We start from the raw sequence: 8,594 nt of genomic DNA, 5'->3' as shown, positions 1-8,594 counted from the left end.
TAAGAATTTGGGCATCAAAACCAAGAGATTATGCCATCATTACTCGACACTGTAATCGAAACGGCAGCCCCAACTGACAGTCGCACGGAAAATGACGCAAAGCATCGGGAAAACACGTCATGATGATGCATGATGTCATGACGTCATTCTAGTGCGGAAACGACGTAACCCTGAAAGTTGCGGCTCACGAAAGGCCACATTGCTATCTCGTCCCAAACTTAATTGCCTGATCCACTCACCCACTCTTCTCGACCAAAACCACCAAAATTCTCTTATCGAGGTCGTGTGAGGACGACCTCAATGAGCGGAGGGACTAACTGTATAGGTAAAAATCTACCACCGAGCATTTAGGATGAGGTAGTATCGAGGGAAGAGTCAATCGAGGTCGATCAGGAAACGGCGAAGCTTGTGGTCGGGATATCAACAATGACCGAGGTCGAGCACTGTGGAAAGGACTGTAACGGCTAGTGTTTAGAATAGTATAATAGAGGGAATATTCTAAAGAATATTCTGGGCACATGAACTATTAGGTTTTTTAGGGCTACGTCCCATATAAATAGGAAAAAAGATAAGGAAAGGGGGCAGGCAATATTCACTGGAGAAGCACAGACTTCTGATAAAGATTCTCTCTCTTGTAAAATATACAAAGATTACCTTTTCATTAAGATTCTTGTTCATATTATTCCACACTTTTCCATTAGATCCGAGAATAGTTCGAACATTCTAGGATTTTTCTGTCACTCATCATTGTCAGGAAGAACAATCATCTAGTTCATTCATTATTGGATGAACCACTCTTCCTATTTACTTAAATATCAATTATTGTTATTTATTGCTAGTTACTCCTCCATTATTTCTCAAAGCTTTTGGAATATTTAATGTATGTTATTGTGAGTCTCCCACTAAATCTATTCCATGTTACCCACATGTTCAGAATTAGCATTTAGAGACATTATTATTAACTAGGTTTAACCTATCATTACTTAAAAATAATAGTTTTATCCGAAAGTTATAGTTTTTGGTCAAACAGTTCCTAAAAGTATACTTATTGAGACGAGATTTTTCTCTAGTCATTATTACCAGATTTTATCTTTTTATTTAACGACGGAACAAAATCTAGTCCATAGAAATATTAAAATTCTTGTCCCTATACTTTAAATGAGAAAAGAACCATTTAATTATGCATCTAGAAAAATAAAAAAAAATCGTAAAAATATTTCGACTTAAAATCCACTCATCCTCTGAAATCCCTATCCAAAGGGCCTAAACCCTCTCAAATTCATCCCCAAAAGAATGACTCCCCGCCCTCTGAAGTTTTCTCTCAACCTTAAATCTCTTTATTCAAGCTGCAATTTCTCAGGTTTGTTTTTTCTTAATCTTTCAATCTGCTTACTTTTATTTTTTGTTTATTTAGTACTGAAGCTTCTTGTAGTTCTTAATTATTTTGTGAAATTCTCTATTCGTGGCTTAGGATCTCCTTAAGTTAATTTTCAATTTGATTCGAAATATGTTTTTAATTTATCTGTCATCATTTGCTTCTAGTATTGGTTCTTTTTTATTTAGTTGAAATTGCTGCTTCATTGAAACACATACATCAAGATCATGTATGTCCTATTGATTCTAACTCAATTTTGAATTCCATTATCCTTTTGCTTGAATCATTACTGGTTTAGTTTGAGTAATTATTTTTCGGACTTGTTTTCATATTTTGGGTAGTACTAAGCTATGATATGGCGGGCAGTAATCTCATCATTTTGCAAAAGTTTTGGAGAACCACTGTTAGAATGACTGCTTCATAATTCATGTAAGATGGCGCTTTGTGATTTACAATTGGTCGTTTTATATGTTATATGAATCTCGATATTTAGATGCTAATGTAAAAATGAGTCAACTAAAAATAAAAAAAGTGAATCCTAGTGATTTAAATTAAAGGTGTCAAATGGGCCGGGCTAGCCCGGTTTCGGACCGGCCCTGACCGATTTTAGACCGGCCCGGACCGGTAGTAAGGGGGCTGGCAGGGATGGGTTGGGACGGGGATCGGCCTGTGCCGAGTAGATTTTTGGTTTCGGTTAATCGGACCGGTTCGACCCGTTATGGTCAAGTCATTTGGGAAATAGTTAACCGGACCGTCTTGGACCGGTTCAACAGCTATTTTGATTTTTTTTTTATAAAGTTGACCGTTTGGTAACAGTCAGCTGCCATTTTGACCGTTGCCCAATGGCTAATTTGCAGGAATAGCCCTTTTGGGCATTATTTTTTAAAAATAACACTTTTATTATTTACAAATTTAGCCATTTGAAAAACTATAAATAGACCCTCCTTCTTCATTTCTTTACTCATCTCTCAATTCTCAAACCCAAATTCTCAGTTCAAGTTAAATCATGCTCCATACTTCTAGAGTGCGCTCATATGTTTGGGAATACTTTAAGGTGGTAGAAGAAAATGAAGAAGTTCGCAAAGTAAAGTGCAAGAACTGTGGTCGAGTCTTAAATGTTTGTCGAAAGAGGGAGGGCACAGGCTGTTTAAGGAGGCATATGAAGAGTTGTTCTCAGCGTCCTCCAGAAATTCGTATTTAAGTTGATTTGAGATAATTTGTGTTATTTTAAAATTATTAGACATATTTAAGCTTAATGTTTTAGTTTGTTAGATTAATTTGAAGTATTATTTTGCAATAAAAATTTGAAACGAAACTATAAAAATCTTTGAAGTTTGATCCTTACATGTCAACTTATTAACACTCTAGTACTATAAGACTTATATTATAAGTTATATTTTTTTCATGTTCATTGTAGTATCTTAAATTCGTAATGAAATTTTCAAATATAAGGATTTTAAAGCCTTTGAAATTTATTCAAACATTCTTTTTATACGTCAGTTTATAGTGTTTTACGGTTTTACTTTATCTTAATATTAATTATCATTGTTATACAAAATACAAAATACAAAAAATTTAAATAAGCCCGACCCGTCCCAGTAGGCCCGGAACTGTTCCGGTTAAATTTTTACACCGGAAAAGCCCGGAACCGGTAAACCCAGTAAAAAATAACCGAAAACTGGCCCGGTGACGAAATCGGCTGGTTCCCTTTTCCTTACCCGACCGACCCTACCCCTTCACACCTATAATTTAAATGCATGTGTTAGTTACATTTGAAGTGAATGAACTTTTATGAACCTGGAATATCCAAATTTTTATATTATTGATTCGTTCTCTTGTGTTCCACCATGTTGTTGAAAAAATATGGCCGACCATCTCTAATACTTGAGCTAACAGTGGAGTGGATATTAGATTATTTTGCATTATTTGTTCATTGTTAGCATTTGATTGGTATGTATTTAACTTCATTAGAATGCACTTTATCTCACCTAATAATTTGTTATTACATTTATACTATTATATGTATGTATAACCAATGCATTGATGAGCAACAAAGCTGAAACCTCTAGAGCAAATTACTTAATTAAGTTTATTCCTTTTTACTAAACTCAAGCTTTCTAAATAATATTGGAACATTCTACCATATACCACTAATGTTGAAAGAAGATTGCATCGTTTATCTCTGCTAATGGTATTTTAAACTTTAACTTTGTTCCTTAGGCTAAGTGTCACTTAGAGTGTAATATTGATAAATTCCATCTTTTGTTATTGTTGTTGTTGTACCTCCCGTCTAAGCAAGATTGCCATTTTTCCCATGGAGATCATTTGAATATTTTGAGATGCATTGCTTTGTTTTCATTGATAAACTAAATCTCATTTCCTCACTGTTTCTACTAGTTTCTTATTTTTCAAGCATGGTTGTTTCCTTTTTTCTTTTACTTTGCTAGTTTCTTATTAACTAAGCTTGGTTATATTGCTGCTGGAATGATCACCTCTCAATTATTTAACTAATATTTACTATTGATCTTTGTAGTTTTGCTTACTGGATATTTTTTATTAATTTTTACAGCTTTTGAAGACTCACAAACAACTTTTGAAGACTTCATACAAGTTAACAAGTTGATTATCATATTGGCAGGACGGTTAGACAAAAGGTTCCCTTATTTTAGAAGGATTTAGTTTTTGTTGAGGCAAAGTTTTATATTTTTTTTTACATTTGGATGTTAGTTTTTCTTTTTTCCCCTAAGGGGTTGTGTAAGAAATATTGTGACTTATACCATGATCGTACAATGATACTAATGAGACTCTTTAAGGGGTTGTATAACCAATATAGTGACTTATACTATACTATGGCCATACAGTGAGACTAATGAGATGTTAGTATAATACTTGTAATTTATTTTATATATGAAATTCAAATATTATTGAATTTTATTAATATTCGTTTGTTTTTATGTATTATAAATTTTATAGTATTTAATATTACATGACCAAAAAATCATATATTTATTGTGGTCTATATATCATTTTTAGGACCAGAGTTTTGGTCCCTATAGACATTGGGGACCAGCTAATACTAGGGGTATACAAATGAAACCGACAAACAGCACCAACCCGATAATACGAGTCAAATCGAGAACAAAAACCCGACTATGGTTTGGTGTTGGAAAAGAAAACCCGACCATATTTGGTTTGGTTTGGTTTTAAGTAAAAAAAGTCAAACTGAAACCAAACCAACCCGACATTATATGTATAGAAGTTTTAAAATATTTAATACATAAAATATTTATGGTAGTGTAGTTTATAAATATTTCTTAAACGTTTTCATAGTTTTATCTTTTAACGTATTATTTCAAGTTTGGACTTATAATTTTTAGATGCTCCAATAAGTTTTATAGTCCATAAATGTTAGTAACTCAAATAAATCCTAAACCAAAATTAAATAAATAATAATGCTAATAAAAGACATTAATTCAGCGAAAAAGGGCCAAGTATACCCTTCTACTATCAGAAAAGGTTTAAATGTACCCCTCGTTATACTTTGAGTCCAAATATAACCATGAAACCTTAAATATAACCAAGGAAAGGTATGCACCAAATATAACCAAGGAAAGGTATGCACCATGAAACCTTAAATACCTCATTTTTATTCTTTTTCGATTTGCGTGCGCAGTCCGAGTGTTTTTCCGAAAAGATTTTATGTAAAAACATTGAGCAAATATGAAATTTTTGCCTTAAAAATCCATTCGAGTTGACTTCGGTCAACGTTTTGAGCAAACAGACCCAGATTCGTATTTTGACGGTCCCGGCGGGTCCGTATTGTGATTTGGGACTTTGGCGTTTGCTCGGAATCGAATTTGAAAGTCCCTAACCCGAGTTATCGGACTTTGTTGAAATTTAAATGTTATAGGCTTAATGATTTAGAAATATTTGACCGATGTTTGACTTTTTGAATACCGGATCCGTATTTTGGTTCCGAAACTCGATATAGGTCCAATATTATATTTATGACTTGTTTGTCAAATTTGGTAAGAAACGGAGTTGGTTTGACGTGATTCGGACGTCCGGTTGTTAATATAGCAATTCTAAAGTTTCTTGAAACTTTAATTTGATTTTGGTGTCCGATTCATAGTTCTAGGTATTATTTTGTCAATTTGATCGCGCGAGCAAGTTCGTATGATATTTTTAGACTTGGATGGATGATTGGTTTAGAGCCCCGAGGGCTCGGGTGAGTTTCGGATAGGCTACAGAGTGAATTGAACTTAGAACATTTGCTGGTGTCTGCAATTTCTAGGAACTAGCCTCTGATCTCGCATTTGCGAGATCAGAGTTCGCATTAGCGAACATTTCCATCTTCTGTCAGGCTCGCATTTGCGAGCCATTTCTTTGCATTTGCGAAGTGTGCCTGGATCAGCCTAGGTCCGCATTTGCGATCATGAGGTCGCATTTGCGGAAGGCCAATGTCCGCATTTGCGAACAAAGCTTCGCATTTGCAATGGGAGGTGGGAAGGGAGATTCTTCGCATTTGCGATCATTGGGTCGCATTTGAGGTCAAGCAGTGTTCGCATTTGTGAATGTTTTATCGCAAATGCGATGATTGTAGAGGTGTGGGAGTCTTCACAAATGCGATGGATTTCTCGCATTTGCGGGCTTCGCACCCAGGTCACAAATGCGACATTTGCAAGTGAACAAAATATTACTTAGACGCGATTTTTGGTCCATTCTTCAAATTTTCAAAACCTAGAACCTTAGAGACGATTTGTCTAAGACTCCTTCTTCCCCAAATCGTTGGTAAGTGATTCTAACCTATTTCTTTTCAATCTTTTACTACATTTCTCAAGTCTTCAACCTAAAATCTAGAGTTTTCATGATGGAATTGGGGGTTTTTGGGTAGAAATTAGGGATTTTGTAAATTGGGGATTTGGACCTCAAATTAAGGCCGGATTCCAAAACATATCACATAACTGGGCTCGGGGGCGAATGGGTAATCGAGTTTTGGTCCGAATTTTGGGTTTGGACCAAGCGGGCCCGGGTGTTGACTTTTTGAATAATGGTCTAAATTGAATTCTTTACAATCGCGGGTAGTTCCTAAGGCTTAATTTGTATCGTTTGGTTGGTAAATTGCTAGATTCTATTGGTTCGGAGGCTTGTTTGAAAGGAAAAGCAGTGGTTGCGCTTTGAGTTTGGTCTTCGGAGCAAGGTAAGTGTTGTGGTTAACCTTGACTTGAGGGAATATGACTTGTTTGTCTATTTGCTACATGTTAAAATGTTGGGGAACAATGAATGTGTGAGGTGACGAGTACTTATGCGTTGTAGTCGGGTTAAAGCATGCGGGCGGGGCTTGGTTTTTTGCAATTATAGCTTCCTTCATTCATTTTATACATGTTTAGATTAGTATTTTTAAATTGATCGTTCTTATCATGTTTACGGATCTTCTGGTGATAATTGAGTATTGATTCCGAAGTTGGGGTTGATATTATGGAACCAAATATTGAAGTAAGGCTTGTACTTCTTATTCTATCTCCCTGTTGTTATTTGTTCATTGTTTTATGGTAAGGGAGGGTGTTAATGTACGAAGGGTGATGCCGTGTCATATTGTGAGTGTTAATGCACGAAGGGTGATACCGTTCCATATTGTGATTGTTAATGCATGAAGGGTGATACCGTGCCATATTGTGAGTGTTAATGCACGAAGGGTAATACCGTGCCATGTTACGAGAGTTAATGTACGAAGGGTGATGCCGTATCGTTTCTATTGATTTTATGGTGAGGTTGAGAGTAAAAACACGAAGGGTGATGCCGTGCATTTTTCCATAACTGTGTTTTCTTGTTCTTATTGGTTCATAGTATATTGGCTGTTCAAGTTACCATTCTGTTGTAGTTCTCTATCTCGTATTCCCCTCAGCATGTTCCCCCTCTCAATAGTACATGTTTAGCTATTATTTGTACATATATTGTTAAATTGCACAGGTTTGTTATGCAGGTGTCTTGTCATAGCCTTGTCACTACTTCGTCGAGGTTAGGCTCGACACTTACCAGTACATGGGGTCCGTTGTACTGATACTGCACTTTGCACTTCCTGTGCAAATTTTGGTATTGGTCCAAGCTGATCGAGAGGAGTAGCAGCTCGGACTGGTTCATCGAAGACTCAAGGTAAATCTGTTGGCGTTCGCAGACCTTGAAGTCCCCGTCTATCTTTTCAGTTTTGTTTACTGTTTCTTTCGTTCAAACAGTTGTATTTCTTTTATACTCTATTTGTAGAAAATCTCAGAAGCTCGTGAGTTGTGACTCCATATCCGAATTGTCTCAGATATTATGGGCTTTATGTTATTCTGCACTCGGTTTTTTTTATTTTGGTTTAATTGACTGTATCTATTAAATTGAATAATAATTGACTTAACGGTTCTCTAATGTTGGCTTTCCTATAAAGTGAAATGTTAGGCGCCATCACGGTCCCGAAGGTGGAAATTCCGGGTCGTGACAAGTTGGTATCAGAGCACTAGGTTGCCTAGGTCTCACAGTTCATGAGCGGGCTTAGTAGAGTCTGGAGGATCGGTACGGAGATGTCTGTATTTATCTTCTAGAGGCTATGAAGTTTAGGAACAAATTTCACTTCCATTCTTTTCTGTCCTGTGATTTTGTTCTCTCATTGCTAATTGAACTCTTCTACTCTTATTTTCTCGCAGATGGCAAGAACACATACTGCATCTTCAGCTGAGCAGCAGCCAGAGCCACCAGTGGCAACTCCTACGACGGGCAGAGGTCGAGGCCGAGGCCATGCCAGAGGCCAAGGCAGGGGCAGAGCTCAGCCCAGGGCTCGAGCACCAGCACCAGCAGTGGAGCCTCAGGTAGAGTTTGGCGAGGAGGTTCCAGCCCAGACTGTTCCTGTCGGACCAGCTCAGGTCCCGGAGGGGTTCATTGCCACCCTAGCGCTTCAGGACGCTTTGGTCCGTTTGGTGGGCCTTATGGAGAGTGTGACCCAGACTAGTACATTTCCCATGGCACCAACCATCTCTCAGGCTGGAGGAGGAGCACAAACTCCTGCTACTCACACTCCGAAGCATATGGCTCCCCAGTATCAGATTCCAACAGTTGAGCCAGTCGGAGTAGTTCAGTCGGTTGTTTCGGCACAGGACGATGATGGGCCAGCTATGTCTTCTGATGGCTTATTGAGATTGGACAAGTTTACCAAGCTCTTCATATTTCACTTCAGTGGTGT

General features: G+C 37.1%; 1 long non-coding RNA gene across 1 annotated transcript; it reads left to right on the top strand.

Moving 5' to 3' along the window:
- Positions 1-1,165: 1,165 nt before the first annotated feature.
- On the top strand, positions 1,166-4,313 carry LOC104096422 (uncharacterized). Its single transcript, XR_686319.4, has 2 exons — positions 1,166-1,360; positions 3,945-4,313. It is a non-coding gene; the product is annotated as an uncharacterized lncRNA (long non-coding RNA).
- Positions 4,314-8,594: the final 4,281 nt, after the last annotated feature.

Source organism: Nicotiana tomentosiformis, chromosome 3 (genome assembly GCF_000390325.3).
Source record: "Nicotiana tomentosiformis chromosome 3, ASM39032v3, whole genome shotgun sequence".
NCBI lineage: Eukaryota > Viridiplantae > Streptophyta > Magnoliopsida > Solanales > Solanaceae > Nicotiana > Nicotiana tomentosiformis.
The sequence above is the reverse complement of the archived record's forward strand: the minus strand, read 5'-3'. Positions and strand labels throughout refer to the sequence as shown.